Source organism: Pan paniscus, chromosome X (assembly GCF_029289425.2).
Source record: "Pan paniscus chromosome X, NHGRI_mPanPan1-v2.0_pri, whole genome shotgun sequence".
NCBI classification, from domain to species: domain Eukaryota; kingdom Metazoa; phylum Chordata; class Mammalia; order Primates; family Hominidae; genus Pan; species Pan paniscus.
Window position 1 is genome coordinate 22,858,267 of NC_073272.2, and position 10,896 is coordinate 22,869,162.

Here is a 10,896-nt window from a genome sequence, read left to right on the forward strand (position 1 = left end):
TCTTTCTCTCCATAAACATTTCTCACAATTTCTTTGGTTTTTCTTTAAAGTAATGTGATAACAGTTTGTAATTTCCCCCATAAAAGTTGTATACATCTTTTGTTAGATCCATTACTTTGTATCTTTTAAAATTTCTGCTGAAAATGGCACCTTTTAAAAGTTACATCTTCTAGAACTAGAGAAGCAAGAGCAAACAAACCCCAAAGCTAGCAGAAGACAATAAATAATCAAAATCAGAGCTAAATTGAAGGAGACTGAGACACAACAAAAAACATTCAAAAGATCAACGAAGCCAGGAGATGCTTTCTTTAAAAAAATTAATAAGATAGTTGGTCTATTGGTTAAACTAATAAAGAAGAAAAGACAGAAGATCCGAATAAACACAATTAGAAACGACAAAGGGGTTATTACCACTGACCCCACAGAAATAAAAATAACTATCAGAAGGTATTATGAACACCTCTATGCACACAAACTAGAAAAATCTAGAAAAAATGGATAAATTCCCAAACAAATACATCCTGCCAAGACTGAACCAGGAAGAAATTGAACTCCTGAACATACCAATAATGAGCTCCAAAATGGAATCAGTAATAGCCTACCAAAAAAAAAAAAAAAAAAAAAAGCCCTAGACCAGAGGGATTCACAGCCAAATTCTATCAGATTTACAAAGACGAGCTGGTACCATTCCTACTGAAACTATTCTAAAAAAATGAGGAGGAGGGACTCCTCTACAGCTCCTTCTGTGAGGCCAGCATCATCCTGATACCAAAACCTGGCAGAGACACAATAAGGAAAGAAAGCTTCAGGCCAACTCCTTGAAGAACATTAATGCAAAAATCCTCAACAAAACACTAGCAAACCAAATACAGCAGCATATTAGAAAGCTAATCCACCAAGATTAAGTAGGCTTTATCCCCAGCTTGCAAGCTTGGTTCAACATATGCAAATCAATAAATGTGATTCATCATATGAACAGAACTAAAGACAAAAGCCACATAATAATATCAATAGATGCAGAAAAGGCTTTTGATAAAATTCAACAACCTGTTCATATGAAAAACTCTCAATAAACTAGGTGTAGAAGAAACATACCTCAAAATAATGAGAATCATCTATGACAAACCCACAACCAAAATTATACCATATGGGCAAAAGCTGGAATCATTTCCCTTGAAAACTGGCACAAGACAAGAATGCCCTCTCTCACTGCTCCTATTCAACATAGTATTGTAAGTCCTGGACAGAGAAATCAGGCAAGAGAAAGAAATAAAGGGCATCCAAATGGAAAGAGAGGAGGTCAAACTATCCCTGTTTGCAGATGATAGATTCTGTATCTAGAAAAACCCATAGTCTCAGCCCAAATATCTTTAAGCTGATAAACAACTTCAGCAAAGTTTCAGGATACAAAATCAATATACAAAGATCACTAGCATTTCTATCCACCAAAAACAGCTACGTTGAAAGCCAAATCAGGAACGCAATACCATTCACAATTGCCACAAAAAGAATAATATCAAGGAATACAGCTAACCAAGGAGCTGAAAGATCTCTACAATGGGAATTACAAAACAATGCTGAAATAAACCAGAGACAACACAAAGAAATGGAAAAATATTCCATACTCATGCATAGGAAGAATCAATATTGTTAAAATGGCCATACTGCCCAAAGCAACACAGATTTAGGGCTATTCCTATCAAACTACCAGTGAACTTCTTCATAGAACTATAAAAAAACACTTTACAATTCATATGGAACCAAAACAGCCTGAATAGCCAAAACAATCCTAAGCAAAAAGAACAAGGCAGGAGGCATCGCCCTACCCAACTTCAAACTACACTGTAGGGCTATAATAACCAAAAGAGCATCACACTGGTACAAAAGCAGACACATAGACCAATAGAACAGAATAGAGAGCACAGAAATAAGGTCTCACACCTATAACCATCTGATCTGTGACAAAGCTGGCATAAACAAGCAATGGGAAAAGGGCTCCCTATTCAATAAATGGTGCTGGGATAACTGACTAGTCATATGCGGAAGATGGAACCTGGAGCCCTTCCTTACACCACATGCAAAAATCAACTCAAGATGGACTAAAGCCTTCAGTGTAAAACCCAAAACTATAAAAACCCTAGAAGACGACCTAGGCAATACCATTCTGGACATAGGAACTGTCAAAGATTTCATGACAAAGATGCCAAAAGCAATTGCAACAAAAGCAAAAAGTGACAAATGGGATCTAATTAAACTAAAGAGCTTCTGCACAGCAACAGATATTATCAACTGAGTAAAAAGATATCATACAGAATGGGAGAAAATGTTTTAATATTTCAAAAAGTGGTACATGTACACCATGGAGTGTAAATTAGTTCAACTATTGTGGAAAGCACTGTGGCGATTCCTGAAAGAGCTAAAAACAGAACTAACTGGGATTGCTGGGTATATATCCAATGAAATATAAAACATTCTACTGTAAAGACACATGCACATATATGTTAATTGCAGCACTATTCACAATAGCAAAGATATGAAATCAACCTAAGTGCCCAACAATGGTAGACTAAATTTTAAAAAGTGGTACATATACTCCATGGAATACTATGCAGACATAAAAAAGAACAATATCATGTCCTTCGCTGGAACATAGATGAAGCTAGAGGCCATTATCCTTAGCAAACAAACACAGGAACAGAAAACCAAAGACCACATGTTCTCACTTATAAGTGGGAGCTAAATGATGAGAACACATGGACACAAAGAGGGAAACAGCAGACACTGGGGCCTACCAGAGAGTGGAGTGTGGGAGGAGGGAGAGTGTCAGAAAAAATAACTATTGAGTACTAGACTTAGTACTTGTGTGACGAAATAATCTGTACATCAAACCCTAGTGACAGGAGGTTACTTATATAACAAACCTGCACATGTACCCCTGAATCTAAAATAGAAGCTTTAAAATAAATAAATAATAAATACATCAATAAAATAAAAAATAAAATTTACATTTTCTAAATATAATAGATTTTAATGTATATATCTTATTTTTAGTGAATTTGCTGAAATTCCTTACCAATCCTAGTAATATTTCTATAAGCATTTTCAGGTCTTCTGTGTAGGCAATTGTGTATTCTGTAAATGGTGGTAGTTTTATTTCTTACTTTTCCAATCTAATAAATTCTATTTTTTTTTTTTTAGTTCTTATCTTACCATGCTGGATAGAATCACCACAAAAATGTTGAAATGAAGTAAAAATAGCAGTACATTTGTCTTAATCCTTATTTAAAAAATAAGGCTGCTAGATAATTGAATATGAATTTTAAGGTAAGATATGGCTCCTAGATTTATTCATAACTCAAAGTAGATACATAAATAGTAAAATGATTATATTTATTGGTTCAGATAAGCACCAGGAATTGCAGGACTATTTCATGTTAAAATTTGGGGGAAATTTTTAACAATAAGAGATTATAATCGGTTTTATATTTTACATGCAGCTATCATTTATAAGAAAACTAAAATGACTAAATAATACTTGGAAATAAACTAATATTCTAAAGGGAATGAGTAAATGTTTTCTGAAATCACAAAGGGCAGGTTAAAATTTGCCCTTTCAGTTTGAACTAGTGGAAAAGATTTGCATCACAAAAAACACAATTATTCTGAAATGATAGAGTACCACAAGTATAAACTTAGAGAAATAAATTAATGAATGTCATTATTAAAGTTTTTATGGACACAACTACAATTTCCCTAGTGTGAAAAAAACAAGGCTTCTAAATGACCTTATCGTATATATAGAAAACCCTCAGGACTCCCCCCCAAAAAATGTTAGAACTTATAAATAAATTTAGTAATGTTGCGGTATACAAAAACAATATGCAAAAATCAGTACCATTTTTAGACACTAATAATAAACTTTCTGAAAAGAAAACAATACCATTTACAATAGCTACAAAAAATAAAATACTTATGAATAAATTTAACCAAGGATGTCAATGATCTGTACACTGAAAACTACAAAACATATACGAAAGAAACTGAAGACACAAATAAATGGAAAGACATCTTGTGTTCTTGAATTGGAAGAATTAGTATTGTTAAAATGTCCATACTACTCAAGGTGACACATAGATTCAATGACATTCCCATCAAAATTCCAACGACATTTTTCACATAAATAGAAAAAAAAAATCCTAAAATTCATATGGAACACAAAAAACCTCTAATAGCCAAAACAATTGAGCAAAAAGAATAAACCTGGAGGCATTATACTACCTGATTTCAAAATATGCTACAAAGCAATGAAAACAGCATGGTACTGGTGTAAAAACAAACACATAGGCCAATTAAGTGGAATAGAAATCCCAGAAGTAAATCCAGGCATTGATGATCAATTGATTTTTGACAAAGATGCCAAGAACACACAATGAGGAAAGGACAGTCTCTTCAATAAATAGTGTTGGAAACATTTGATATTCACATACAGAAGAATGAAATTGAACCCTTATCTCACTCCATACACAAAAATCAAGTCAAAATGGATGAAAAACTTAACCACAAAACCTGAAACTGTAAAACTCCAGGAAGACAACATAGGAAAAAGTTTCATGACATTGATCTAGGCAATGACTTTTTTTTAAATATGACCCCAAAGCACAAGTAACAAAAGCAAAGGAAGAGAAATGGGATTCCACCAAACTAAACAGCTCATGCACAGGAAAAGAAACAATCAACAGAGTTAAGAGATGACCTAAGGAATGAAAGAAAATATTTGCAAGTCATATGGAGTTTATAAGAGGTTAATATTCCATTAAGGAAACTGTGTGAAGGGTATTTGGGGTCTCTGTATATTATTTCTCAAAACTATTTTTTAGTTTAGGGGTTAATATTTAAAGCATGTAAGGTATTCAAACAACTCAATGGTAAAATAAATAACCTAATCAGATTAATCAAAAAATAGGCAAAAGGCCGGTCGCGGTGGCTCATGTCTGTAATCCCAGCACTTTGGGAGGCTGAGGTGGGTGGATCACGAGGCCAAGAGATCAAGACCATCCTGGCCAACATGGTGAAACCCTGTCTCTACTAAAAATACAAAAATTAGCTGGGCGTGCTGGTGCATGCCTGTAGTCCCAGCTACTGGGGAGGCTGAGGCAGAAGAATCGCTTGAACCCGGGAGGCGGAGGTTACAGTGAGCCGAGATTGCGCCACTGCACTCCAGCCTGGCTACAGAGACTCTGCCTCAAAGAAAAACAAAAAAACAGGCAAAAGACCTACATAGACATTTCTCTCCAAAGGAGACATACAAATCTCTAACAAGTATATCAAAAAATGATCAGCACTGCCAATCTTCAGGAAAATGCAGTTTAAAATCACAATGAAATATCAATTCACCTTGTTAAAATAGCTATTGTCAAAAAGACGAATGAACAAGTGTTGGCAAGAAGGTGGAGAAAAGAGAATCCTTGTACACTGTTGGTGGGAATGTAAATTAGTACAGCCATTATAGAAAACAGTGTGGAGGTTTCTCAAACAATTAAAAATGGAACTGCCATATGATTCAGCAATCTCACTACTGGGTATATGTACAAAGGAAATGACATCCATATATCAAAGAGATATCTATACTTCCACGTTCATTGCCACATTACTCACAGTAGCCAAGATACAGAATTAACCTAAGTGCCCATCAATGGATGAGTGGATTAAGAAAATGTGCTATACATAAAAACAATGAAATATACAATTTTCAAGTATACAATAAATTGTATAACAATTTATAATACATTTATAATAAAATAACTTATATACTTAAAAATTGTTAAGAAAGTAGGTTTTAAGTATTCTCATCATGAATAAATGATAAGAATATGCGGTAATGAATAAATAGCAGTTGGTTAATAAGGAAAATATAAAGTGGTGATGTATAATATGAGACACTTTTTCAGCATTTCATTTTAACTTGAAATGGCTGAGTATACATTATTTGACCAGTTCTTTGATGTAGGGTCAAAGGATTTCCTTTGATGATAGGTCACTGATTGGTATACTGCATTTTTTAAACAAGCAATACCCACGACACTGAAAAAAAAAGTCTGCTAGCACTTCACCATTAAATATGATGTTTAGTGTGGAAGTTTTTGATGGATGCTTTTAATCAGATTATGAAATTCTTTTCTATTGCTAGGTTGTAAGACTTTTTAAGAGTAATAAATATTGATTCTATCAAATTATTGTTCTGCTTCTATTGAGATAATAATACTTTTTTCTCCTTTGTTTATTATGCTGAATTACACTAATGGATTTTCCTAATGGCAAGCCAACCTTGTGAAACAGGATTTTAAAATGAAACTATTTCCATCTCAGTTTTGGCTGAGACCCCAAGACAACAAACAACATATTCCACTATAAGATGTGAGACCACGATGCTGGTCTTGTGAAGGAGGTAATTGCAAACTGGTTTTGTGACCCTTTGCTGACTACCAATCTCCACATCTAAAATAAGCTGGAAAGGCTGAAGAAAAAAAGGCTTAAAGTTCAGAAGGAGTTCGAAGAAAGCTGTAGGTGTTCTGTGAGTCTGAAGTTCTCCCAGGGATTGGGGGCAATGCTCACATTCACCTTAAACCTAGGGGAAGGAGCTTCAGGGGAACCACTTGAAAGCTGGATATTGTCACCTAGATCTCAGGAGACATAATACACTGGTTTTCTACTCTATTTGATAAATATGAACAACAGGAAGGTCTCAGAAAAACCTACAGCAGTATCCCATAAGAAAATAAATTTTCCTATCGGCTATGATAAAACATCAGCTACGTCCAGACAACGTTGATGCTGGTTCCTAATAGTATTAATCAATAAAGAACTTACTCTTCTTTTTCCTGTCACCTATCCCCTCCTCTGCTGCAATTCTAGAGGTGTCAGAAAACTTCATATGGCAGAAGAGAGTTAGAAATACTTTATGGAGAAAATGTTGAAGGACATCTGTGTTGTTTCCAGTTCTTGGTTATTATAAATCAAGTTGCTATGAAGATTTGTGTACAGATTTCTGGGGAAAAATAAATTTCCATTTCTCTAGGAGAAATACCGAAGAGTATAATTTCTGGGATGTATGTGATATAGGTATGTTTAGTTTTTTTATGAAACTGTCAAACTACTTTCTAGATTGGGTGTACCATTTTACATACCCACCAGCAACGGATGAATAATTCAGTTTCTTCTCATGTCCACCAGCATTTGGTGTTGTCAACAGTTTTTTGGTGTTTTTTTTTTAGCCATTTTAATATGGTGTTGTGATATCTCTTTGTGGTTTTAATTTGCATTTCTCTAATGGTTAATAAAGTTGAACATATTTTCATATATTTCTTTGCCACTTGTATATTTTATTCAGTGAAATGTCTGTCTTTTACCCATTTTCTAATTGTATTATTTGTTTTTTACTATTAAGTTTTGAGAGTTATTTACATATTCTAGACAATAGTCCTATTTCTTAGTTCTCTATCTTATTCCTTTGATCTATGTGCCTATCCTTTTGCCAGTACCACACTGTCTTGATTACTGTAGCTATGTGGTAAGCCTTAAGTTGGATAGAATGATTCCTCCCCCTTTATTCTTTTCTTCAAGATTCTTTTAGCTATCTCAGGGCCTGTGCCTTTCCATATAAATTTTACTATAAGGCTTGTCTATTTTTACAAAACTCCTTGTTGGAATTTTCTTTTTAAAATTAATTTTTTAAAATAATTCGTATTGTGCATTATTAAGGTATACAACATGATGGTTGTGAGATACATACATATAGCAAAAAACGTTTACTAAAGTGAAGCAAACTAACATATCCATCATCTCACATAGCCACTTTTCTTGTTTTTGTTTTTGTATTTCGGCACCAGCAGCTAAAATCTATTCATCTAGCATGAATCTTAAATACAATACAATTTTGTTACCTATAGTTCTCATGTTGTACACTACACTTCTAGACTTTTTCAGCATAACATATCTGCTACTCTGTATCTTCTGACTTATATCTTCTGATTTCCTCCCAACCTCCCCACCTTTGCCCCTGGTAGCCACTCTTTTTTTCTCTATTCCCTGTATATTTAATTCTTAAAAAAGATTTCACATATAAATGAGGTGATGTAATATTTTGTCTTCTGTTCCTGGCTTATTTCATTTAGCATAATGTCCTCCAGGCTCATCCGTGTAGTAAATGGCAAGATCTCATTCTTTTTTAGGGCTGAATAATATTCTATTGTGTATATATACTACATCTTCTTTATCCACTCATCTGATGATGGACACTTAGGTTGTTTATATTTTCTATTGTGAGTAATGATGCAATAAACATGGGTGTGCAGACATCTTTATAAGGTGATGATTTCACTTCCTTTGGGCATATGCCCAGAAGAGGGACTGCTGAGTCATACGGTAGTTCTGTTTTTAATTTCTTTAGAAACCTCCATACTGTTTTCCACAATGGCTGTACCAATCTACATTCCCACCAATAGTGCATAAGAGTTCCCTTTTCTCCACACCCTCACCAACATTTATCTTTTGGCTTTTTGATAATAGCCATACTAATGGGTGTGAGGTAAAATCTCATAGTGTATTTGATTTGCATTTCCCTAGTTATTAATGGTATTGGGCACCTTCTCATATACCTGTTGGTGTTTTTTATGTCTTTGGAGAAATGTCAATTTAATTCTTTTTTTCCATCTTTTAATTGGTTTGTTTTCCTACAATTGAATTGTATGAGATATTCATAAAATTTGGACATTAAACCCTTATCAGATATATAATTTGCATTTTTTCTGGTATATAGGCTTCTGCTTCATTTTGTTGATTGTTTCATTTGCTCTGCAGAAGCTTTTTAGTTTTAAGTAGTCTCATTTATTTATTTTTGCTTATGCGGACTTAACTTTTGGGGTGATATCCAAAAAATCATTGTCAGGCCCAATGTCAAGGAGTTTTTCCTGTATGTTCTCTTCTAGGAGTTTTACAGTTTTATGTTACATTTAGGTCTTTTAGCCATTTAGAGTTGATTATTGTGTATGGTGTAAGATAAGAGTCTGATTCAGTCTTTTGCATGTGGAAATCTGGTTTTTGTAGCACTGTTCATTGAAGAGACCACCCTTTCCCCGTTGTGTCTTCTGGTTTACCTTATTGAAAATTAGGTGACTATATACATTTAGTTTTATTTCTGGGCTGTCTATTCTGTTTCTACTGGATGATAATGTGTACTCTTTTTGATGTGTTGTTGAATTCAGTATGCTAATATTTTTTGAGGATTTTTGCATCAATGCTTATCAGAGAGACTGACCTGTAGTTTTATTTTCTTATGATATCATTGTCTGACTTAGTTATCAAGGTGATGGTGACTTCATAAAATGTTTTTGAAAGTATTTCTTCCAACTCTATTTTGGAAACGTTTAAGGAATATTAGTAGTAATTATTTGAATGTTTGATAGAATTCAGCTGTGAAGCTATGTAGTCCTGAGATTTTCATTTTGGAAGGTTTTATTTATTACTTCTTTCATGTGTTTATTTGTTATTGGTCTGTTCACACTGTCTATTTCTTCCTGACACAATTGATAGATTTTATTTTTCTAAGAATTTGTCCATTTCCTATAGGTTATCCAATCTGTTGGTATATAATTTTTCATAATAGTCTGTCACGATCCTTTTTATATCTGAGGCATTTTTTTGTAATTTCTTCACTTTATTGTTGTATTTATTTCAGTCTTCTCTCTTTTTTTCTTAGGCTAGCTAAGGGTGTGTTGATTTTGTTTATTTTTTTTAAAAAAAACTAACTCTTAGTTTTATGATTTTTTTCTATGGTTTTTCTGTTCTCTATTTTATTTCTTTCTATTTGGATTCTTATTACTTACTTCCTTCTGCTAATTTTGGGATAATTTGTTCTTCTTTTTCTAGTTCCTTGAGGTAATTGTTGAATGGACAATTATGTATATGTCTGTTAAGGTCCATTTGGTCAAAGTACATTTCAGTCCAATATTTTCTCATTATTTTTTTTTCTGGTTGATCTACCCATTATTCAAATTGAAGTATTGAATTATATTGCTATTCTTCCTCCATGTACATTAATATTTGATTTATGTATCTAGATGCTCCAATGTTGGGTGCCTATATATTTATAATTGTTATGTCCTTTTGATGAATTGACCTCTTTATCATTAAATAATGACTCTGTCTCTCGTGATAGTTTTGGTAACCATTTGCATGGAATATCTTCTTCCATCCCTGCATTTTCAGCCAATGTGCACCCTTAAATTTTAAGTGGATATCTTGTAGGCAGCATATAGTCTATTTGGTTTGTTGTACATTCAGCCACTGCATGTCTTTTGATTGGACAGTTTAATCCACTTACATTCAAGGTTATTATTGATAGGTAAGAGTTACTATTGCCAATTTGTTCATTGTTTTCTGGTTGTTTTGCAGATCTTTTCTTCCTTTCTTGTTGTCTACCTTTGTAGTTTTGTAGTTTGATAAGTTTTTGTAGTGCAAATCTTCATTTCCTTTCTCGTTACCACTTGTATGTCTGCTGTAGTGTTTTGTTTTGTGGTTAACATAAGGCTTACATAAAACATCTTAGAGTTATAATCAACTATTTTAAGCTGATAACAACCTAAATTCTATTGCATATAAAAATGCTAGACTTTTACACCCCACTCACAGATTTTTTTTTTTAGAGATGTGGTCTCTCTCTGTTGCCCAGGCTGGGGTACAGTGGCACGATTATAGGATCATAGCTCACCAAAGCCGCAAACTCCTGGGTTTAAGCAATCTTCTCACCTCAGCCTCCTGATTAGCTGAGACTACAGGAATGTACCATGATGCCTGGGTAATTAAAAAAAATTGTAGAGACTTATTGCCCAGGCTGGCACA